General features: G+C 45.5%; 1 long non-coding RNA gene across 1 annotated transcript; it reads right to left on the reverse strand.

Moving 5' to 3' along the window:
• Positions 1-315: 315 nt before the first annotated feature.
• Positions 316-16,025, reverse strand: LOC134473189 (uncharacterized). Its single transcript, XR_010043305.1, has 4 exons — positions 13,929-16,025; positions 11,356-13,471; positions 9,812-10,043; positions 316-821 (listed from the first exon to the last, which is right to left on the reverse strand). It is a non-coding gene; the product is annotated as an uncharacterized LOC134473189 (long non-coding RNA).
• Between the last annotated feature and the right edge of the window lie 9,672 nt (positions 16,026-25,697).

A 25,697-nucleotide genomic window follows, 5' to 3' on the forward strand; every position in this document is an offset into this window, starting at 1 on the left:
AGGTAATCTTTTAAAGAACAGTGATAATGTATACCATACTTAACAATGAAATATTAAAACTCTGCCATCAGGAGCTAGATAAAGATGCCTGTGATCACTATTGCTGCTCAACAACACACTGCTGGAGGCCTTAGTCAATGGAATAAGGCAAGAAAAAAGATATTAAAAACCCTAGATATACCAGTAGATTGCAATTGGTTATATACTAATTTCAAAAATAATCTACAGACAAAATATCCAAAATAATAAGCACATCAAGCTCATTTATTAAAGGAAAAAATAAAAAGCAAGCTGTATTTTTATATAGTAGAAACAAAAGAATAGAAAATAAAATTTTTAAATGATCCTACTTATAAAAATAACTAAAATTTCAGGTACCTAAGAAGAAATTTAATGAAAATGTTTGCTGTGAGTCAAAAACTGGTGGTCCACTTAACACTAGGTGAATTAAATTGGCATGGTGCTGAGTGTATATGGCCCACGTGAGGAAAAGTTGCCAGCGTAGAAGGAAATATGGAGAGGAAGGGTGTGGCATTGTGGGCTCTCCCTAGTGTTACGTGGAGCTGTTGGGTCTCCTGGAGAAGCTTGTCATGGCTAGCTTCCTCAATATGAATTCAGCCATTCTCATTGTCAGAGAAGCTCAGGACCTCATTGTCACTGAGGGTTGCTGTGGTACTTCTGGGGGAATCCTGATCCTAACTTTGAGCATTGCTTCTTGACTCCAGTGTAGAATCTTCCGCCTGCTGGTACAGATCCTTCACGCTGCAGGCACAGACTTCCCAGCTTCCACTGCTGACCTTTGGGCCTTACCCAATGCAGATCTGTAAAACACACTTGCATGAATCATTGTTGCGGGCTGTAGGTCTCCAGTTGGACTCACAGGAGGCATTGTCATGGGCTCTAGGTCTTCAGCTAGACTTATGCAGGACATTGCTGTGGGATCTAAGCTCACAGCTGGATTTTCCAGGTTTTCAGTGTTGTGGGCAGATTTCCTGCACTTTCTGGTATTTAACTCTGGGTGATCATCACAAAATAAAATTATAAACTGTGGCCTGTATATAACTGTTCGCCTTGCAACTCCTATGACAGCATTTGAGACAATCCAGATAACTATAAAATACTATCACAAAGAGAAATTAGAGACTAAATAGTGGAAAACATAAGAATAAACCATTCATAAGTGGGAAAAATACAAACATGTCAGTTCTCCTCAATTTCTGTATAGAGTCAATGCTTTCTGATCAATGTCCTATAATGGGGTTTCTTTCCCTTAAAATTGTTCAAGTGTTTCTAAAAATTTAAGGGAATTACAGAGGTCAAGAATAAAGAAGACAAGGAACACCTGTATTGAAAAAAATGTTGAGATTTAATTCATACCATACACAATGATGACCTGGTAATTTTTTGTAAAAGAGGAAACCATTCTACTTCTGTGACAAGATTTTCTAATCAAATTTTCTACAGTGATAAAAGTGGTTTTTTAAAAATATCTACACATCCAAACGATATAGACACTAACCACATATGGCTATTGAACACTTAAAATATAATCAGTGTTACTGGGGGCCAGAATTCTTAATTCAATTTAATTTTACTTTATTTTATTTCAGTTCATATGAAATAACTCAAATTTAAATTACTACAAAAGCTGTTGCTGTCAGCCAAGAAGGACTGTGAAGCCAGATTTACCCTCCCACCTGAAAATAATCCAAAAAAGATAAAAATATGAAGGGATATTTTTCTACACACAGGCTATCAAGCCACAGAGAATGCTGAACCCTGAAACATGGGAAGAAAACAAGGTGGGCCTTGTTGTTGCCTCAGCATAGCAGGGTGAGAGACTTTCCAGGATGCAGTGCAGGGAAAGGGAACACAGGCAGATCCTGAGGGCTTCATGAGTGGAGGAGATGGAATTAAGACTCCAAGAAAACCAAGCCACTAGAGTTGTGAGAAAGAGAACTAGAGGTGGGTGGTAGGAGATGGGGTGAGGGCGGGGATAACTCTACATGGAGAACATTGTGGATCTGCAGAAGTTCCCATCAGGCATTTAACAAAAACTCATCTTCACACATGTGAGGACATTGTCTAACCCCAGGGAAAGAGCCAGAAAAGAGAAGTATGAAGAACAGTATCTATATTCCTATAAAGATGAGACTGGCACCCGTTCCCACCAGCCAAACTGGAAAACCTCAGGTCCCCAACCCTAGCCACAGACCAGTACCAGTCTATACAGGAAATGGGCCACACAGTAGGAGGTAAGCATCAAGCAAGATAGCTTCATCTGTATTTACACCAGTCCCCCCTGCTCACCTCACTGCCTCAGCCCTGCTCCAGTTCAGATCAGCAGCAGCCTTAGATTCTCCCAGGAGCTCAAACCCTACTGCGAATTATGCAATTGAGGCATCCAGATTGTGCAGTCTTTTGAATTATCTTCAAACCATTCCCCACACACATACAGCCATGGAAAAATCATCTTTCACAAAACCAGTCTCTTGTGCCAGACTGTTGGGGACCACTGAAGTAGGATATTTATAAGGTATTGTCTCATTTGTGAGAAACTATTAACTTCAATTTAACAATACCTTTGTTTCTGACCAACAAAACTTAAGATCAAAAATTATCAAACTACCACCCAATGAAGAAAGTCTGTATCCCACATAAAGTTAAAAATCACCAGGTGTGCAGCCAGTAGGGTAAAACTACTGATACTGAAAGTAAAAATTATTCAAAACAGACCCATAATTGCATAGATGTTAGAAATAGCAGACAAGGATATTAAAATGGTCATTATGATTATATTTCATATGTATGAAAGGTAGAAGGCTGGAAGATATCTAAAAAACAAATTTTGAAAGAGAAAATTATAATATTTTGGACAAAAAAATATACCAAATGAAATTAAAAGCAGAATAAGCATACAAGGAAAAAAGATCAATGAACCTGAATACATAATAATAAATATTATCCAAATGAAACACACAAAAATTTTTTTAAATAAAGAAAGTACCAATAATTTGGGACTAAGTTTAAACATCTTTACTAGCTGGAATTACTATACTGAAGGGAAGGAGAAGGGAAGAGTGAAAGTATTTAAGAAATAATGGCTGAAAAATTCCAAATATGGTGAAAATCATAAACTCACAGATTCAGAAAAGTTCTACAAGCCTCACAAAATGCAACATAAAGAAAAATGCATCAATACACATCATGATCTAATTGTACCAAACCAGCAACATAGAGAATATTGTTAAAGTGATCAGAAGAATTAGAGCAATTACATAGCAAAACAAGGATGGCAGCAGATTTCTCACTAGAAACAATGAAATAAGAAAACAATGGAACATCTTCTTTAAAGTACTTGGGGGGGGGTGGCTGTTAGCCTAGAATCTGAACCCATGAAAATATCTCTCAACACTGAAGGTGAAATGAAGATATTTCAAACATATAAATGCTGACACAATTATCACCAGGAAATCTATACCATGCAAATTATAAAGGGAAGTCCTTCAAGCAAAAAGGAAATGCTACCCAATGGAAACAGGATCACTACAAACAATGGAAGAACTATTGAAATGGTTACCAAGAATGGCAGACCCATGCACTGCATAACAACTCAGTCAATACTAGACACAGTATACAGTGAGACCCCATAAAATTGTCATGGACCTGAAAATTTTCTATTGCCTAGTGACATCTTAGCTGTTATAATATGGTGGCACAAAATGATTTATATTGTTGTGTTGGCAATGATGCAAACAAACCTACTGCACTGCTAGGTATATATAAACATAATATATATAAACTTTGAGCAGGAGGAGCAAAGATGGTGGACAGATAACAACTGGCTACAGAAGATCCCTGAGATAGTCAACTTAGAATTCAACATAATACAGAGTGGGGAGCCCCAAACAGAGGGAAATGAATTCTCTCATCCCAAGAAGAAATTAAGGCGACTGGCCAATGCTGTGACTTGCTGGGCTCCCGCCGTGACTTGCTGAGCCATCCAAGGTCCTGCTAATTCGACTCACTGGAGGCACAGTTACATTGAGTTTGGGGGTCAGCAAGCCAAATGGAGAGCTGAATTGGCCAGGAGCCTACAACAACCTGTGGTGAGTGACAAGAGTGGAGCCATTCCATAAATAGGGGGGGCCCCCGGCAGATGACATTCTGGGATCGGGCAGAACTGGCAAGTACAAGGGGCAGCAGTGACTTCAGTCAATTTTTCCCTTCCTGAACAGGATTGGTGGAGTGAGCTACACCTGTCACGTGACCTGGCTAAGGCCCAATAGGTTATCCGAGATCAAGTCCCTGCAGAGGTGTAGCACACTAACCACACTGGCCCAGCGGGGCCTCGGAGGTTTGGCTGGTCCAGAGGGAGGCAGCACAAAGTAATACAGTAGTGCAGGCCACAGCAGCTTGACTAATCTGGAGGGGAGGGGCCAGCATATGCTGTCCCTGTCTGAAACTCACTAACACACTGCAGTGTGAAGGGTCATCTAGCCAGCGTGCTTCAGAAGAATTGTAACCAACAAAGAAAGAAACTGGGGCCTTCCGGAAAAAGCAAAAAAAGATAGGAAGAGGAAGCAACAACAAAAAGTCCCCAAGTCCCAACCCTGAGAATATTGACGTAGGACAGGTAAATACAAAGGAGAATAAGAACACAAACATGCCATATCAGACACAGCACCAGTGGACATAAAGAGAAATATTCAGGACCTCATAGATGAGTTCAAAAGTGAGATATTTAGCCAAATAAAGCAAGATATAAGAAGATTAATAAAAGAGATACTAAGCACTCCTCAAGCAGACACAGATGGAAGAAGGGAGGAATTCAAACACAAGAAAGAACCATTTGGTGAAGAATATAAAAAAATATATAGAATACATGAAGCAGATTCTAAGAGATCACCAGGAAATTAAAAACTCTATGGAAAGATAGCAAATCAGCTTGAAAGAAAATAAGGATAGATTATCTAAACTGGAGGACAATTTTGCAATGTGGGAGTATGAAAGGGAAAACTTTTTAAAAACAAGTAAACAAGCAGTAACAATACAAAGGCTAGAAGATGACAAAAGGATCTATAACTTGAGAATAAAGAATGTAAATGAAAAAGCTGGGATACAAACAAAGGAACTACAAAGGTTATTCACAGAAATAATTAAGGAAAACTTCCCAAACATAGGAAAAGGAAATGATATTCTGATATATGATGCATACAGAACTCTAGCCACCTACAACCAAAACAGAACTACACCCAGGCATATAATAATCAAGATTCCAGAAATTCAATATAAGAACAGAATATTAAAAGCTGTTAGAGACAAGAAACAAATAACCTACAGAGGAAGGCCCATCAGAATAATGGCAGACTTCTTGATACAAACCATCAAGTCAAGAAGAGCCTGGAGTGAAATATTCCAAGCCCTGAAAGAAAATAACCTCCATCCCAGATTGACATACCCTGCTAAACTGTCTCTAGAAATTAATGGAGGAACAAGATGCTTCCAAGACAAAGAGGAACTTGGGAAATTTGCAACCACCAATCCAACTCTACAGAGAATACTGCAGGGCATTCTAGACAGAGAGAAAAGTACTAAGATTCCAGGAACAGTGGCAGAGAGGCCTCAATGAATGGAGCAGAAAACAGAATGAAGAAGATAAGCAGACAACTGATGGCAAAAAAGAGCATAACAGAAATGAGGCAGAGAAGATTTTATTCAAAACTGATATGATTGATAGTATCAAGTCAGAGTATAGACAACTACACTGAAGAAGACAAGACTCAACAATACACATTCTGGTTTGATAACTGCCAGTTTTTGAAGTTTTATACTATATACAAAGTTGTGTTTTTATTAATACTGTTAGGTACTGACATATGCAATTATACTATATCTGATGATATAGCCAATTCTATTGGCGATAACAAGAGACAACACAGGAAACATGGTAGAACGATTTGTGCAACAGTCTTATATGTTTATTTCATTTCATGTATTTATAAGAATTTGTTTTGTTTGCTTTGTTTTGTTTCTCCCTCTAATATAGAAAGGAAATACATGTTAAGACTCATGCATGTGTAGAATCTATAAACAGTTTATGAGAACTGATCATATAACACATGATGAAATCAAAAGATACTCTGAAGAAAAAAGAGACACTAAAATACCCAGTGCTGGTCCTGAAGTGTCATAATGTGAAACCCAGCAATAGTATTCTTTGTTCAGAGTGATATTAGCCTGCTTGGGTTTATTCAATCTCAACATAATTGAAGATATGGATAACTTCATGTATGTTTAAGTGTATAGAACTGATAACCATATTTCTAAGTTTTTGTTGGATAGTTGAACAAAACTGGTTGCAATCTCACTGTTTGAATCCCTACTTTATAAGCTCCACTTTAGTATCTTGAATACTATTTGTAAGAAAACAATCTGTAATCAACTAGTGATTGCTTAATGTTTATTTTTTTCTTTGAAATTATGTATTATTTCTACCTGTTTTCTGTTTTGTTTAATCTTTCTTTAAATTAAATTTTTAAAAAAGACACTACAGTACCAGTGCTGATCATGGAATGTCATGATGTGAAATCCAGCAATACTATTATTCTTTGTTCAGAATGATTTTAACCTGCTTTAGTTTGCTTAATCTAAACATAAATGAAGCTATGGATAACTGCATGTATGTTTAAGTGTATAGGATTGACAACCATGTTACTAAGTTTTTGTTGGACAGTTGAACAGAACTGTTTGCGGTCTCATTGTTTGAATTCCCACTTTACATGTTCCATTTTTGTATCTTGAACAACTATTTGTAAAACGACAATATGTAAACATCAACTAGTGATTTCTTACAGTTCGTTTTTTTCTCTGAACGTATGTATTATTTCTACTTATTTTCTGTTTTGTTTAGTCTTTCTTTAAATAAAATTTAAAAATAAACAAATTTCTACAGATATCTGCCCCTAAGTTTGTGCTAATTTATCATGGATGCAATAAAAATTAATGTCTGATCATAGCAGCTTGATTGATAAAAACTGAACACAGCCCAAATGTTCATTGAAAGATGAATGGACAAATTGTAATATTCTGTATAAAAGACTATTATTCAGCTTTGAAAACAAATGAATTATCAGCATAGTAACAGCATGACAAATCTCTAAAAAATCCTACTAAAGAAACAAAACTGAAAAAAGATTACATGCTATATAATTCTTTAGAAAATTCTATCACTGTAGAAATAGAATCTGTATGAACCTAGAAATTTTCTGGGGTGACACAAAACATGTCTCCCTAGGGAAACTAAAGAGAGAGGGAAGGTTTAAAGGCAGAGATTACAGAGACATGAGGTATCTTTGGGGGCTGGCAGGTGTGTTCATTATCCTGGTTATGGAAATGGTTTTGCAAGGATACATATATCAAATCATCTGATTGTACATTTGAAAATGTGTCATTTATTGTGTGTCAATTTCACCTCAAGAAAACTATTAAAAGAATAAGTACACTACCCAATGTCGCTATTCTAAAAGATAAAGAAAGAAAAATAAGAGACTACAATCAGGTTATATATATGAGTAAATATTTCCTAAACTAGAAGCAATAAATACAAAGGAAATAACCATAAATTGAAGCATTATGAGGGTAAACAGGATAGTCCCAAGGAGAAGAAAGATACTGCGTAAAGATTAACAAATGTGGAGCAATTATACACAGAAATACAAAGAATAACTAATCAAAAAAGAAAAGTAGAAAATCCCTTTTTAAAAAAAGAAATGGACAGCAAACTTGTACTAGAGCTTTTCAAAAGACCATTCAGTTAGGTGTGGTGATGCGTAATCCCAGTGGCTCAGGGAACTCAGGCAGGAGGATCACAGGCTTGAGGCCAGCCTGGATCACTTAGTGAGATGCTGTCTCACAGTAAAAATAAAAAGGATTGAGGGTGTAGTTCAGGGCAAAGGGCTTGCACTCAGTCTCAGAAGCAGAAACAGAGACAGACAGAATTTTCAAATGATCAGCAAGTGCATAGGGAAATGATCATTAATCATCAGGAAAATAAAATCCAAACTGCAATAGTATACAATACACAACCACCGGAAGCTTAAATTTTTAAATGAAAGGGACAATACCAAATGCTAGTGAGGCCACCGAGCAACTGAAATTCTCATGCACAGCTTGTGGGAGTGTAACTTGCTAAAACCACTTGGAAAAACTGCTTGGAAATCCTTACTAGACCTACAAACATGAAATCCTGGTAAGTCAGTACTCACATCCTGGGCGTGTGCCCACACGATGCATGTGTGTCAAAAGATTTCATAGGAATGCTCGTAACCCTGCTATCCATAACAGCCAGCTGCCCGGATAAATAGGAGTCAGTATACACACTCATGCACACGCACAAGTGCAGGAGCACAATTCAGCACTGAAAATGAGCAACAGCCTGTCGCGTGGGTGCTCTTCAACGTGGGTGCATTTCACAGACACCCTGCTCGTGGAGTGATAGCGACAAGACCCTGCAGAGTGCTCACTGCACAGTGATGAAAGTCACAAGAGCAGGGGTCTTCCAGGGGGTTCTCAAGAACTACAGAAGATAAGGAGGGGTGCTCCGTGTGGCTGATAAATTCTTCTGATGTGTGTGACAGCCACACAGCTTTGCTTACTTTGGAAAACATCGTTACCCTGAACATCTGTTCATCCTGTTCCCTTCTGATACTTGTTACACTTGAACTTAAAAGTTACTATTAAAAAATTTTCACTTAAACTAAAAACCAAATTGAAAGAAGAAATCGATGCCCTGGCTAAATTCCCACCATGGAATTCTGGGAGGAAGACCAGGAATAAGCCCCCACCTGGCACCTGCCTGTCCCCCCACCTGTCATCCCAAGATCAGGTATTAAACAGGCTCCCCAGAAGAAAGAATTCGTTGCAGCTGCGCCATCTTTGACTTGAGACATTCCTGGTTTTCCACCTAATTAAACTGAAACTCTCCCCACCCTATTTCTGTGTCCATTTCACTGGACTGAAACAGCATCGGGCAGCAGATTCAGGTGGAACACACAGGCAATTATAAAATAGATCCTTGCAAAGGCATGGCTGCCATTTGTGCCACCTGAAATATTATCCCTTATGAGTTTTCTCACTGAATTAGTGCCACTTAATGTGTGCATATGACCAGGGGGGAAATATAAAAATTGATCAACGAGAACAGGAAAATTACTCCGGAGAATCTTTGTGGCTTTGTGAATTGTTGCTTGACACTGTGGTTTTACCAGATATAATGGCATGATTTACAATTTACTACAGGGCTCGGGGGATATAGATACAAACATTTTTACTTAAAATACCAGGAGCAGATGGGGAGAAAAAACCAGACTGGACTTCATCCAGATGCTGAAGATGTGACACATATTCCGACTCCTACACGAAGGCAGAAATAACACTGGTTCCTCGTCATCAACAGAAACGCAGGAGAGTCATCGCATAGGTAATCCAAACAGTAGACAAATATGAACTAATTTCTGCGTATCAAATTACTGTGGAGTGTATTGCTACAATCTGTGGTTAGGATTGCTTTGTCTTGTGGGGCTATCTGATATCCTTGTTATTTACAATATTGTGCTCAATATCGTGCAATTGCACCCTGAAGACAGAATTTTAGAGGAGCCGGGAAGCTATTATCACACTTTTCAGCTCTGCACACACCTCAACTCTGTACATGCAGACTGATAACAATCATGACAGGCGATAAAGATTCTGCATTCTTGTATCTGAGGTTTTCTCTAAGTGTCTCTGTGACATTTGACAAGTCTCTTACCTGACCAAGAGCTTGATGTCCTTCCGCATCAATGAGCCAGGTAGAAGATGCTAGGTCACTGCCAAGCCCCAGCTGGCTCTGTGCCTCCCAGGGTCCATCTGAGCAGAGCCCACTCTTCCCCCAAGGTCGCTCCCTCCCCTGGCTCCAGGGCCTCCCAGTAATTATTTTCATCTGAAAAGTTTCACTCTTCTAGTTCCTGTTGAACTCCAGTTTCAGTGGCAGATGGTAATGGCTATAAAAGCAATCAGGAAATTAAGTAAGCAACAGAGATGTTAACGAAGAGAGAAAAGCAAGATTTGCCAGAGATAAACTGCAGCATAATCTACTTATAATCAATTGGAAGTTGGCTGTGTTTGCAATTATCTGGGTATTAGTATGATGCACTCCTCCTCTGAGGAAAGACCCAGAGGAAATGGAATAAAATGGAATAGTCAGGATAGCACTTGGGGACAGAGAAAATCTTCCTGAGATTTGTCCAAACTAGAACAAAGTCGCTACTTGAACCCTGTTTGGTGCAGTTCTCCCAGGGCTCTGCATGTTTGGAAAAAGGTGATGATGATCTAATTCTCACAGGAATTATTCCTATTAAAAAGCAAATAAGTCATAGAATTCAGTGAGTAATTAGCAGCACAGGTGTGGTGGCACACACCTGTAATCCCAGCACTCAAGAGGCTGAGGCAGGAGGATCGTTGCAAATTTAAAGGCCAGCCTGGGCTACAGAGTGAATTCGAGACCAACCTGAACTGCATAGTGAGCCCCTACCTCAAAAAAAAAAAAAATGTTAGCAAAGGAAATAATAATGTCAAACAATTGCTATGACACCCCTAGTCCCAAGAGGTACCTGCTTCCTACACTATGGGAGCCCCTTCCCACGAAGACTTTGAAACGAGACCCCAGATTTTTTCCCCACTCATGCTTAGCAGGACAGTGAGACAAGAAAGGCTGCCAGCTAGAGGTGGCCTCCCTAGAAGACAGCCCAAGAAGTGGGCTCCTAGGGACCTCGAAGGGCTGTGGAAACCTGCCCAAACGGTAGGGAAACTCCGGTCATGTGCTTCAAAAATGCAGACTCAGCTAAGCTGTCCAGGCCACAGCAATAAGAATCGTCCCCTCCCACAGCCACGTGCCACTGTCCAGAGAACCTGATGAGTCTGAGAGCCACCCAACCAGCTCTGCAAGTGGCAGCCCACACACCTGTCACCACTTGGAAACCTCAGCAAGCAGCCAAGCTGACCCGGATGAGGAGGACCCAGTGCCGTGAAGGGGAGAGGAAGGGAGGGGAAGGCAGTGAGGGAAGGGGAGGGCAGAGGGAGGAGAGCAGCTAGGAGCCCAGGAGACTAAAGTCAGATGATGCTAAGGGGCTCTGCAGACAGAGGATGCAAAATCTCACGCGGGCTAAAACGGGAGCTCGGTCCAGGCAGCAGCTTGGACAGGTCCTGGCCTCTCACTACTTGCTCTGAAAGAAGGCAGCCTAGGGTGGCTCTTGGGACACTGAGACACAATGCCTGTCCTGTCCCCTCGGTGCTCCCTCCCAAGCCACTTCTCACCTGGACCTCAGGGCCCTGAGGAGGCCCCAGCACCACTGACTTCCAAGGCCAGCTGAAACCAGGACTCATCTCTGCCTGGGCCTCTGTACTGGATGCTGCTCTGTGATGCAGACTGCTTAGCTTTCTAGACTTTCAGGACAGTGAGAAAGCTGTCAGGAAACCTAACAAATTACGTGCACCTCTCTAAGAGGCGTGGAGAAGTCAGAACTGATCACAGGGTAAAGAAATTATAGCAGATTTCGTGGCTAACATGGAAACACCTGGAAAGACTTGTTCTCGGAACAGTAAAGGATTTTTGACTACATCAAATTTGTGTGACTCTGGTAAATGACTTACCCTCTCTGCTCTTCAACTGTACTAGAACATTTTCCCAAGAAGCACTTAACACTCCAAAAATGCATGTGGAAATTCAAAAGGACTTAAGAGAAATAAATATCTGCAACAGTCAGAAAATATTATTTACAAAGAGACAAAAAAGTAATAAAGTTTTAGTGACATTAGTATAAAAGATAAAAAAAATCACATAGTCCTTTTAAGCCAATGGATATGGGTAAAAATTAGGCTTTGAGCTTCCCAACAGCCATAGCAAAAAAGGAAAGATGATTAGCAAGTTCACACAGTGCAGGGAAATTCAAACTTTTCTTTAAACAGCAACCTGGGAAACCTTAGAAAGTCTTCACACTAACCCTATGTGATGTAATAACAGAATTTTCCACATACATGTGGTGTTCAGGTCCTGGATTTTCTTATAGATGGTGTGGGGAATTATCTCAGATCAACCAAATTCTTTAAATGAAACATTATAAAAAGAAAGAAATAAACGTGGACTTGGATTTCAGACACTGTGGGACAGCAGCGATTTGGCTATGGGTGGCTCTGCCCTTTGAACCACTGGCAGCTTTAACTAGACAGAGTCCTGAGACTTTGACTTGGGTAAGAAACAGATTTGTCTGTTGTTTGCCATTGAAAGTTATGCAAATGGTCATTGTAACACACACACAGTAGGTGTTGTAGTCAGGTGTTTAGAGTTTATAATATTGTTTTATGATGGTCACCCAGAGTTAACACAAGAAACTGCAGGAAATCTATCTGTAACACCAAAGACATAGAATATCCAGCCAAGGGCCTGAACCTCACAGCAATGCCTTGTATGAATCCAGATGAAGACCCAGAACTCATGACAATGCCTCCCACGAGTCCAATTCGAGGTCCAGAGCCCACAAGAAGGAGTCACACCAGTCTCTTTTATGCATCTGTGCTGGGAAGGCCCAAAAGTCAGTGGTGGAAGCCAGAAAGTCCATGCCAGCGGGGTGAAGGAGCTGTGCTGGTGGGATGAGGGTTTATGCTGGAGCCGAAAAGTCACACTCACAACAAGGACCAGGGCTGTCCTGAAAGGCACCAGAGCCATCCTCAGCGACACGGAGGCCCCGAGCTCCGACGACGACAAGCACAGTCGGATACATGCCAGGAAGCCAGCGTGATGAGTTCATCCTGGAGACCAAGTGGCACACGTCTTCCCCTCCGCAGCCAAGCAATGCTCGATGTGAGGACCAGAGCTTCTCCAGGAGAACCAACAGCTCAAACAGCAACTCGTAGGAGAACCCACAAGGCCTCCACGCCTCAAAGACTTAACGCATAGCTTCTCCTTCTCCACATCTCTGTTTATGCTGGCAACTTTCCTCAGGTGGAGCATCTATGCTCAGCACTCTGCTGATTTAATTCAGCTGGCGTTAAGTTGACCACCAGTTTTTAATCCTTAACAGTAGGGTTTTTCAATGTTTTCCTAGGTGCTAGGATATGTATGTAAATTTGTCTTCTCCTAGCAGTTCAACATTAGCTATCAATGAATCTTTCAAATGACAGATATCATAATTAAACTGTGACCATAACAAAGTCAAATGTATTACTTTTCTAGCCCAAAAAGATGCACCCCATTTACTTTTTCACCTCTTCAGATCCCAGCAGCTCTGGGCTACACTTCTCAGCCGTTAGATGACAAACGTTGGTATGCCAACACACACCATTTGTCGACCTGAATGAACAGTGATCATCAGACATTAGTTGTCAAATCATGTGTCCATTTGTCCTCAGAAATTTCACCTGGAATTAGACTGACCTAGAAATTATACAAGCAACAGTTAAGCAGTTAAACAGTTCGAGGACTCCAAGTACTCACTTAGGTCGGCACCAACACTGCCCCTTCAAGCCACCCACATGCCCACCTCCCTCATCCCGCAGGGCGCCATCCATGCCCACCTCTCCTCCCAGGGGACAGAATCAGAGACACCAAAGTCGCATAATCTTCAGACAGAAAAAACACCCTACAGCTGCAAATGGAACCAATGGGTGCACAGAACATGGTACCAGCCACAAGTGAGCCAGAGGGCCCAGTGACAAGCTAGCAAGCACTCATACCACACCCTCTGCAGTACAGAGGCCACCTCCAGATGTCCCCGTCCCCAGATAAGCAGTGACCCTGCACCCCAAGGGCTCATTTTTACCCATGTGGGGAAGGGGTGCCCAACCACAGAAGAAAAGGAACAAAAAAGAGAAGTGAGGCCCTGGGCTCGCACCTTGAGGATGGTCTCTGTCCCTCTGAAGGACACAGGCCAGGGGACATTCTCCCCTCAACACGCTCATCTCCTGCAGAGGCCGCAGGAGGCGTCCTCGCTTCTCTCCTGCTGGCCACCATCTTTCAACACTTGCCACGGCCACGGCCACCACAGCAGTGGGGACAGCGATCCTGAACAGGCCCCCCAAAGTCCTCCTAATTAAAGAAGAATAATTAAACACAGCCGGGCGGGGGGAGGCTGGCAGACCCCCCTGCATTGTGCAGCCACCTTGGCACCGAAATGGTTAGAGCCCATCTCCCTCCACGTCGCCCCTCTCATTGTGGTGGAGAGCTCTTGAGAACGTTATTAGCTGGGTGTGCGCCTTGCCGTTTTTCCACACGAGGCAGATGGGTAATTACGAAGCTAATAGTCTGATTGAGAGAAATCAGATGCAGTGGTTTGCCCAATTAGATGATACATTAGCTTCCTTCTTTGTAAGCAGCTAATGTGTGAAGCAAAGTGGTATTTTCGAGGGTCAGAATCCTTAAACAAGTGCCGAGTTGCAGATTATTGTATCTCTCTTTTTTTTTCTAATGGAGGAAAAGTGCTAAGTCTTCATTACTAAAAGCATAGAAAATGCAAATCAGCTCCTGAAACAAAAGAGAGAAGGGACAGGCGAGAATATTTGGTGTCCGATGTGTCAACCTACAACATCAATTACATTGAAATGCAGTGCGTGGCAGCCTAATCAAGGATAGTATAATTGTAATAATTGCGTGCTTTTGTTGGAGAGCTGCTGCTGTTGTTATTTGTCCACCATTTGTTCCTCTCTATTGTTAAGGGGGGGAAAGATTTTTTTTTTTAATGTAACTGAGAAATTGGGTAGGTAATGGGTGAGCAGCCGGGCGGCCGTCCTCAGAATGCGGATGAGGGTCTCGCGACTCAGAGACCCAGTGGGCGGCTCCTTCGTGGCCCTGGTGGGCTGCTGGGATAGCAACAGGGCACGAGGAAACCAGGTGGCTGGCCATATCGGGGTGGAATTGAGTCTCTGTGCACACTGCAGTGTCCTGGGCCTGGGACAAGCTGAGCGGGAGGCGTGAGGTGGCGAGCAGCACACTCCCTTCTCAGTAGCAGATAGAACTGGATGCCCGGTGTCGTGCTTGTCCCACAGACTGCTCCGCCACTTTCTGTTGCATGAAGTTTGGGCCTAAGAAAGGACTTGCTTTCTTTTTGTAGGTGACCCTTGCTTGCAAAACCTCCATGGGAAGGAGGGGGATTTCTGGGTAAGTCAACAGAAGGAAAGACCTGCAAGCTCATGTGCCAGCCAGAACAGTGCCGTCCCCCAAGTTACAGATGGGATTGTAGGGCCCAAGGCTCAACTCCAAGTTGATCGCCTGGCCTCTTCACAGCCTCCTTGTCCCTTGGCATAGCACAGGGGCATGAGCCACCCCAGAAGCGCCATGCAGAGGGTCGCCAAGCTGAGGATGCACTTGAGTCTCGGGCAGACGGCAAGAGCTCTGAAAACAATTTCTAAATTCTATAAACAGTGTCTTCTTCTCTCTCTGCCAACTACTTGATTTCCATGTGCATAGATGTTTCCTATATATATGTACTTACAGGGAAGGGAAATACAGGGAAGCCAGCTAAACAGCCAAGTCTGGAAAGAAAACGCAGACCCAAACAAAATAAAACAGAGATGTTCGCAGGAAGCCAAAGTGGAGCTGGAGAAAATTCTTTGGAGCAGCTCTCCTTGCATTCAGATCAGATAAGAGGTTTATTTTCTCACTTCAATTGGTCTTGCCAATAGGTTGAAACAGAGGCACAATGGAAACAGGCTAAAACATTTAACAGAGCTGTTAAATCTCATTCTCCACAGCTAAAAAAGAACAATCCCAGACCGTCTTTACCAAGGGGAGGCTCCATGGGCTGTGGGGGCTTTGAGTGTATCCCTGACAATCCTGTACATACTCCAAAACTCACACTAATTAAAAGCAAATAATCAAATACATTCAATTTGAAAAGTTGGCAAACTCGCGTGTATTATTGCGTTAGCACCTTGGCATGGAAACGTTCACATCGCGCTAATCTCGTTGTGCACAAGAGCTCTCGAGCTCGCTACGCAGCGGCCCGTGCCCCCTCCTCCCGCTGCCCATCCCAGGCCCCCTGCTGCTCCCCCGCAGCCTCTCCCACTTTCAGGGCACAATAAGAAAAGAAACTGGGTCCCAAGGCGGGTATTTGCTTTCATTTGGAGCCAACAGAGGTGTGATGGCTAGAGATGTCCTTTTGCCTTGCTGGCTTCTTATTTATCTACCTGCAGAGGGAGGCCAGGGAGATGCTGCCATTTTCAACAAAGTTTGCAGCAGGCAGGCTTGGCTTAGATGCTGTCACTGTCCTCGCCCCCGATGCCACCCTCCCGGGCACCATCCTTGTCAAACTGGTGGCCAAATCTGAGCGATGAGCTGACAAAATCAGAAGGAAGCCTCCAATCCAAGCCTGCCGCCTCTGGGATTTGAGTTTCTTAGGGGCTAGAGGAGGGGGAGAGGAGGGAGTTGCCCAGAGAAATTCAAAACTCCTGCCATCCAGAACCGGGCGAAATGAGTCCAGGCTGGGCAGAATTTTTCTGGCAGATCTGCTACCTGAGGCGCATTTGTCTTCTGTCCTGGGCCGCTGCCAATCACAGCCTCCCCACATCCAGGGCTCGGAGGAAGATGGGCAGCTTGTCCCCAGCTCCAAACAAAAGAAAAGCAAATAAAGTCACATTCAGCTGCATGACATTCGTGTCAGATGAAAAAGGGGTGGTCACACAGGCAGTGCTGGTAGCTGGGTTTGCAAAGAGCAAACCCCTGAAGCAGACAGTGGGGTCTAGAATACTCTTGGGAGCAGCCACTTGAGCAAGCCAGGGGATACCCACAGCGCAGCCTCAAGAGGCCTGTGGAGGAGGAGGAGGAGACCTAGAGACCTGAGCCCTGTGAGGCTCAAAGTCCAGAGCAGTTTCTAAAATATCCTCCGTGGTCACAGTCACTAGGTAGGAGTGTCAGTCTATGGCTCTGTCTGTGATCTGGAGAAGAATTTCTCCAGTGTCTTGGTTGAATGTTTGTTGATATACTAAGGACAGTTTTGCACAGCAGGACCATTCCCGTTCCTGCCTCCTGATCGGGCCCACAGCAGTCCTCTGGGTCCTCTCCCGTGGAAAGGACCCTGTCTTGCTTCGCAGGTTCCTGTTTCTTCTTTCATCATTATCCAGTTGATTCATCCTACCATTCATTCTTTAACACATTCGTTCAGCCAACGTTTATTAAGTGATGTGGTTCCGTGGTCCCATAGGCGGTCACTCAAGGAAGATTGAGAAGGGGACTTCTTTGAGGCTTTGACACCATCCCCTTGGGGACCCTGGGGGTTGCTCACAGCAGAGGACCCAACAGCAGGGAGTGGGCATCACGGTCTCACACAGGTTCCCTCTTGCCCCACAAGCCTGCCCCAATTTCTCGCCTTTCCTTTCTCAGGGAGCGCCAAGACTCTTATCTTAGGCTGGACTCCCTCTAGAAAGCCAGGACACACAGGAGTTTAAACAGAGCCCAGCAGAGCTTTCAGGCCTAAAGCAGTGGACCTGGAAGCCACAGTGCCTCTCCCAGTCCCACACCCAGCAGTGAGATTAAGCAGAGGCCTTTGCAAAGGAACTCCGGGAAAATCCTGATAAATTGAAAAGCGATCGACAAACCTTTGAGGCTCCCTCCCTGAGCTCCACCCACCCTCCCAAATTTGCATCAAATCCTTTCTCTTCTCCCCCACAACTAAGCCGGTGTGTGAAAGGAAATGTTTTCCGTGCATTAAAGAAAATCAATGGAAACATCTCAAAAACAATTTCAAGCTCCTCTTCCTCCCACGGGGTGGCAAAGTCAGACCTGCTGTGCCTCACGGGGGTCCCGAGGAGAGCCAAACCCATGTGGGTGGCAGAGTCGAGCTGGAACAAAGCCGTGGACTCCAGGCACTGGACTCAGTCGGCTCTCCTCTCCGATGCAGTGCCGTCTGCCTGGGGTCACCAGCTCTTGCCAGCCCTGCAGCTCTGGGCTGCCCCTCTGTCCACACTCATCTCTCTTCCAGGACCTCGGTGATGGAGCATTGTGGGGCGCAACTGGGTGTTAGTGCTAGGGCGCTATGCAAGGCGCAGGCTGATGAGAGGGGCGAAGATCTAGAGTCCGTATGTTTAGGCTGGATACAGGCCCTGCCCTCTAGGCAGCTGTGCATTTACAGTCACTCAACCTCTGTGACTCTCAGTTTCCTCCAGGCCCTTTTTTAAAAAAATGTCAAGTTTTTGACAGTCTCTCTAAGTCATGAATTTATCCAGATTGGGTTCAAACATGATCCTCCGCCTCGACAGGCGTATGTCGCCATGCCTGGCCAGCTTCCTGCTCTTTAAAGCCAGGATGGCCACACAGATTTTACCTGATTATTGTAAGAAAAGAGAGGGGACCTAAGGCTGTCACCCTTCCTCTCTTCCTTTCACACGCTTTTGTGTACAAGTCTTGCTCCTAACCCTGGTAATTGGGCTCAGCACTAAAACAGGGAGAGAGGGAACAAGAAAGACTTGAGACCAAAGTGCACCGAGACCCAGCAATCTGCAGCCCCACCAGGGTGGGCTGGGTGGAGCCGTGTAGCTGAGAGGGGGCCAGGTAGCGCCTCGGGCAGCAGCCTCAGGGAGTAGGACCTTCTGACAGACACAGAACACGGGGCAGGCCTGGGGGACAGGGAGGATAGGGAGTCACACTTGGCAGATGCATTGGCTGGGACTGAAGAGGTCCTAGAGAATGCACCAAGGGATTGAGAACCAGGACTTGGGCTCAGTTCAGAACAGACACGAAGTGAGAGCAGCCTGAGAGGTATCCCTGGAGACCCAGGCTGGCAGCCTCTGCCTGGGGCCAGGGCCGGGATTGGGGGGAGCCAGGCCAATCCGCCAGGCCTGGAAGCCCTGGCGCTTCACCTGAGAGGGCTGGTAAACCCTCACCCCTGGGGAGGAAAAAGAAGATGGGATTTCTCCTGGGGTCGGAACAGGAGCCCGCCAGCCAGAGACAATAACTCCAAAAGCTCCACAACTCCGCCCCTGCTGATGAGGGAACTCAACACCCGGGAGATCTGCGTGTGAAATCTGTGCCGGGAAGACAGTCCTCATTTAGCAGAGAAAGTGCTGCGCTATCTATGTGTGAAAGCTTTTTTAACACTGTTCCCTGCTCTCCATATGGCGAACTTCGCCCAAATTAGGAGGAACTGGCGAACAAAGCTCCAGCAACTCGAACTTGAGAGAGAGGCGCCAGAGTCCATCCCAGAGGCAGCCCCAGTGGTGTCGGGGGATCTGGAGCCTCCCTTCACAGCCCAGAGACCCCAGCCCCCCAAGGCAACCCAGTGCCCAGCAGGTTCTCCTCTCAGGAGATGGGATCACCTGTAGTTAAAATGATAGCACACAATTGTGCACCCACTGTGCGCCAGACACTACTGTAGGAGCCCTGCACCTAGTATTTTGCTTAATACTCACAAATAGCATCTTGACACTTACTTCAAGTTGGCAGGATAGAGAACCAGAGGGTTGTCTTTTGCTTTTGCCCAAAGTCCCACAGGGAGATTCAAACGCAGACCAGCAGCTGTTTCATCAAGGTCATGGTTGTGTGATTCAACACCACCCTCTGCTTCTCCAAGAGTAAGCCCCAGATTGGGAGCTGGGGTTCACCCCAGTGGAAGCCAAGGGGCAGCTCCTCTGCAAACATGCTGGGAGGGGGAGCTGTCCTTTCCCCTCAGCAGGATCCAGTGGCCAGCATCATGAGTAATGTCACCCCAGGAACTTGCAGGGGCAGCAGAATCAAAAAACACTGGATCTACAAGAAAAGTTCACCGCGGATATCACTTTCTCACGCAAAATCCAAGATTCAGATGGTAAACAGAGCCACAAAGCCTGTTATGTTCATAGAATAGCCAGGACCCAATCACGCTGTGTTCTGTCTCTGGTACCTTAAGGGCTTCCAGAAAAAAGACAAACATCTCCCATTCCTGCTAGGCTACCCCCTTGGGTCCCCCCAGAGTTTGGGGGCTGCACCTTCCATCTCTGTCTCCTTCCTTCCAGCCTTGCAGGCTGAGTAGGGCAGGACACAAACCACATCTTGATGCAAAGATGTTTAGAATGTTTATCTCAGTTATTGTATTATTTACAGCAACTCCGCGCTGCGCCCCGGGCACTGCGTGGTTTGAAAGATGCTATACAAACTAAAATTGTGTGGCATTGTTCGAGCCTCCACATTCTGCGAGAGAGAACCAATCTAGTAATCACTGTTTTTCCTCCTCAAATCAGGGACGCTCCATTTTGTGTGCATGGCGACTAATCTGGAAATAAAGATTCATAGCAAATATATAAGGAGCTCTGGAAGCAGGCGGGGCAGGGAGAAAGAAAGAGATGAGGGCAAGGGAAAACACAGTCGAGGTGAGGTCGACACGGGCCCTGCAGCACCCAGAGGAGGGACAGCAGCCTGTCCCTGGGGTGGCAGGAAGTGCCACATCACATATCTGTCCCTGGCAGACAAAACAGGCCCCAGGGAGCACTCTGGCTCAAACCTGGACATGCCCAGCTGCACTCTGCCCACAAGCGTCACTGTGGCCAGGTCTTCACCCCAAGGTCCAGTTCTCTGGCTCTGGGTTGACTGACCCTTTCTAAGCATGTGCTCCCAGGGGAATGGGGAGCAGAGGAGAGGACTGTGCTGTGGGAGGGAAGAGCAGTCACGGTCCCGAGGCCCTCTTGAAGGACATGGCAGGAGGGGAAGAATAGGACAGTGCTAGGCACCTCCCTGGTTTCCAGTGCAGTGCTCCTGCCTCTGCAGGCTCAGGCCTGTATGCCAGAGCACAGCCTGACTGACTAGCTTGGTCACCTGTGGCAGGACACCAGCAGCAGGCATGGAGCAGGAGACTTGGCATAGGGGAGGCCAGCATGAGAGCCATCTCCTTAGGATCAGGGTGTCCTGGGATGTCACCTCCTGTAGGTCCCCAGCACCCACACTCTCTCACTGCTGAAACCCCAATCCCCGGTTTGTGTCTCCCTAAATCTTACCCCTGTGACTTGGAAAAGGAGGTATGGCCTTACTGCAGGCTGCATGCAGGTGTGTGCCCCATCAGAACCCCAGCTCACTGTCAGTTTTGCTGACAGCTGCACAGCCATCCTCTCTGCCTCCTGGTTCCGATCTGGGTAAGCGGCACATAGGGGAGTGGTGACCCATCAGCTTGGGGCCCAAGACTTCCCTGCCTGCCTTCCTGCCTTCCAGACACTTTTAGCAACTTCCAGGTTGTGCTAAAAGTGAACAGTTCCCTAATAGTTCACATCCTCCCCATTTGCCAAGTTTGAGTCTACAGTCTGCCGAGTTAAATTGAGGCCCAGTTGCACAGCAATTTAACTGGTCTGGTACGCGAGGTCCCATCGCCCATTACCATGAGCATTTGGAAGCGAGGTAATTGCAGGCTGCGCTCCTGCAGCCTGAGGCTGCATGGCTGCCATGCTGAAGCTGGTTGGAGTAACGGCAGCAGGGAGCAGTCCCAGGACTCCATTTCCACCCTCTTCCAATTGCCAGTGAAGAGCCCCACAGGAAGGGTTGGGAACACCATCGCCAGACTCAAGGTCAACTCCACCCCCAGGAGGAAGCTGTGGGCAAAGCCACCTTTCCTTCCTGAGAGGCTGGGCATGAAGCTGCCCAAGGGCAAAGAAGGTCCCTTCTGGGTGTCCTGTCCCCAGCCCAGCCCCACCCCTGACCCAGGTTGTGCAGAGAAGCCAATTCCCACAGCTGAAAAGAGGGTCAAGTCCTCCCTCGGTCCAAGATGAGTTGTAGGAAGGGGAACCTTGCCCTGAACACATGCAAAGGGGGACTGGCCAGGAGTGAACTGCTCAGGTGCCACCTTTAAAGTCCAGATACCTTCCAAGGAGACATCTGCTAGGAGATGTGATAGGACGACCAGCCCTGGACGAAGGAGCAGAGTGAATCCCGTCAACTCTCAGAACTGCAGCCTTAGGAAAGAGCATTCGATGCCTGAATGCAGTGCGGGAGTAGATGCTATAAAGAAAAAGACGTAACCACACTCAGTTCAACCTCGAGCTAACAATCTAGTTCATTAATCAATGAGCCACTTGTTGATCAAGTCAGCAGGTGCCTCATTAGCCAACACAGGCCCACTTTTGCCACTTTATCTTTTGGATAGAGCAGGCCAGTGTTAAACCCTCTGCCTGGCTCCATCCCAGAGTACGAGCAACCTCAGGAACCTCGCTGCTCAGATACAGAGCTTGGTTTGGATCTAAAAATGTCCCCCTCAAAGCCTCACGTGTTCAGAGGTGGGGTTTCAGAACGTGATTGGATCATGTGGGCGCTATGCTCATCACCAGATGAATCCAGAGCTGAATGCTGTTAGCAAACGGGGTCTGTCAGAAGAGGTACACCTGGGGTGTGGCCTGGAAGGGTATGTCTCCCTCCTTGGCTTCCTTCTCCACTCTGCTTCCTGGCTGCCATGATGTGAGCAACTTTCCTTCCAGCACACCCTTCCTGTGTTGAAGCCAGCAAGCATGGACTGAACCCTCTAAAACCATGAACCAGAATACACCTCTCTGGCTTTAAATTGTAGGTGTTGAGTGTTCTGTGCCAGCAACAAGGAAAACAACCAACACAAGCCCCAAGTGACTACGCTGTCCTCAGGACTTCTGAGTTATGACAAGTCCATGCCCTCTCAGGGGCACCAACCTTGACCCCCACTCCTGCTTCCCATTACCCATCTGAACCCTGGACAATCTTGGAAAATCTTTGAAAGATTTTATTTTCAGTCCCATCTGTGTTAGTTTCCTACAGCTGCATAGCAAATGACCACAAACCACGTGGCTTAAAATGTCAGAACTGTATTCTGTGCACTGCAGAAGGTCGGAGGGATGAAATCAGGGTAGAGCAGGTTTGTCCCTCCTGGGGTACCAGGAAAGAGTCTGTTCCAGGCTTCTGTTCTGCTTGCTGGTAATTGCCAGCCATTCTTGGTTCTCCTTGGCCAGTAGATGCATCGTGGCAATCTCTGCCTCCATCTTCCCTTCGCCTCATTCTCTATGTCTTTCTGAGCTTTTGTGTCCTTTATGAGGACACTCTGGACTGAGGGCCCCCCTTATCCAGTATGTTTTCATTTTGATCCTTACCTAAATTATATCTACAAAGAGCCTACTTCCAAATAAGATCATTCTGAGATTTCAGGTGCGCTTGAATTTTGGGTGGACATTAATTACCCACTTCACTTTCCTAGAGCAAAACCACAAGAGGAAAACTTGAAACCACCTTAACATGAGGCAATTCCGTTGGTCATGAGAGGTCCCATTTGGACAGGGACTGAGGGATTCTGCCAGTGACCAGCTGACACCTGCCTGCCCCAAGAGTAAATGATCAGAGATGGCTTCCCTTGATCCAGCCCTCAGGGTCTCCATCTCAGCCAATAAAAATAACAGGAACAAACCAGCCAGCAGAGCCATTCCAAGTGCCTGACTCCATAAAATGGGCAGAGAGTAGAGTTCTAGTGTCGTTTTAAGCCACTGAGTTTGGAGTATCTGTTATGCCTCAGGAGGTAAGAGCATCTCTTCAGCCACTTTCTCATTCACTCAACAAATACACCAATCAAAAGGAGGTGGACACTCTTGAAAATAATTTTTTACAAAGTTAACATGGTTCCAGGTCTAGCCCCCTGCTCACCCAGGCTTCAGAGGGTAACAGTCGATGGTGGTAGCCATTCTGTACCTCCTATGAAACTAAATGCAAAGGTCAGTATGAGCAAGACTTTAGACACCCACAAAAGGTCCCAGGAAGTCAATACGACAGACTATCCCAATACGCAGATAATCAGCTCACCAAGCCCTTTGCCAACCCCTGAAGAAGTCATGCACTCACCCTATGCCCATTGGTGTGGTGACCAGCTCCAACTAGGGAATAAAATGACCCAGTGTGGTCTGACCTGGAGTTGATAAGGACATAGCAGACTTTTTATTTGATAGAAATTGCCATCAATACTAGATAATGAAGAGCCACCATAAAATACGGTGAATGTTTAAAGTTAAAAAAAATTACAGCAAAGGACACATTCACATTCCTTGAACCACTCAGAATTCTCCTCCTCACATGGAACACACCTATCCCAATATTCTTGGTCATGTGTCCTTCAATGTAATAAGCTTATTTTAGTTTAAATATCTCTGGTATCTTTCCATCACCCTTTGTATTTCTCTCTGGAGAAGATCTCTCTGGAATCTTAAGCAAAAGCCGAGTGGCCTCCTGTGACATAAAAGCTGAGGGCACCCTCCCTTGAGTGGCCTGCAGCAGGCCAGAGACTCCTCTTCCAGCTCTTCCCTGCGCTCTGCAGACCCCAAGCTCAGTTTGTGGTGGTTTTGTGTTTCTTCCTCTCTGCTGTCTGTCTGCCACTCTCCTGGGCGCCCTTGAAATCGAGGCCTCCTCATCGTCACACATCAGGGCTGGAGCGCTAAACGTAGGTAAATGGGTGGGTGGGAAAGAGGTCCATGGAGGACAGCAATCAAGAGGAGGGGAGAGAGGGAGGGCACGTGCTCCGACCCCGTTGTCACTCCCCCTCGTTTATCTGGCTGATCCTGGTCCTGTCATCCTCCAGGGGGACTTCACAGATAAAGGACAGCCCTTCAGCACTACAGCCTGGCATCTCTTGACCTGCTCTGTTCCATTGCCTCTGACCCATGCAAATCCCCACCCACCTGTCACCATGTGAGGACAACAGTCACCAGCTCTGAGCGAGCCCTCCTATCTTTACTTCTCCATTCGCCTTTAATTATTTTTTAATTTCATTGACACTTTCTGTCCATGACAAGTTAATGTCGCTCCATCTACCAGCTCGCTTCTGGCATCACATCCTTCCCTCTCTCACTGAGTCCTCCCACCCCCTCCCTGAGCCCCTCCCTCACCCTTACCTTGGCAGCTGCTTCTCTGAGGACCACACATCCTCTCTCTTACCTTTTCTCTTCCATCTGATGAATCCTGCTCATGTTCAACTCTCTCCTGTTTTAAACTCACCCCTCCAGAAAGCTTTCATCCCTACCTGGAAATCAGCTCCAATTGTGACTCCTTGGTCACCACCTGTATAACACTGCAATGTGACGAAACCTCACCTCTCCACTTCCTCCATCACAGTGAAAGCTCCTCAAAGGCAAGGCCATAACCTAAATGCAATACTGGATATTTTAACACTTTCTAGAACACAGCAGACACTGAACGACATTTTCTTGAATGAATGCTAAATGTATAAATCTGTGATCTTAGTATATATAACTGTCTGGACATGGTTTAAGAGTGTCCTGTAAATAGTCTTGTGTTGGAAGCTTGGTTCTCAATGTGGTGATGTTGGAAGGTGGGCCTTTGAAAAGGTGGAGCCCAGTGGGCCATCCTTAGGTCCTTTTGGGGCATGTCCTTGGGAAAAATAGGGGAACCTTTGTCTCTCTAGTTTCCTGTTTTGTGATTTCTTGTTCCTGTCCAGGCCCGCAGTGCAATATTGCTATCCCCTCACCAGAGCCAGAACAGTGGGGCAGCCTAGTCTTGGGTTCCCAGCTTGCAAAACAATGAATTATATGAACCTTTTTCTTTATAAAATTAGCCTACCTCCACAGTTCATTAGAGGAATGAGAACAGACCCCGAGACTGTAGCTACAGACTCTTTAGGCCTGTGTATACCTCTACAGCCCTTAGACACTCCAGTCCCTGTAATACAGTGCACACATTAAACTTGTCTGACATC

Source organism: Cavia porcellus, unplaced genomic scaffold (genome assembly GCF_034190915.1).
Source record: "Cavia porcellus strain 051 isolate PalLab524CR breed Dunkin Hartley unplaced genomic scaffold, mCavPor4.1 scaffold_26, whole genome shotgun sequence".
Classification (NCBI taxonomy): Eukaryota; Metazoa; Chordata; class Mammalia; order Rodentia; family Caviidae; genus Cavia; species Cavia porcellus.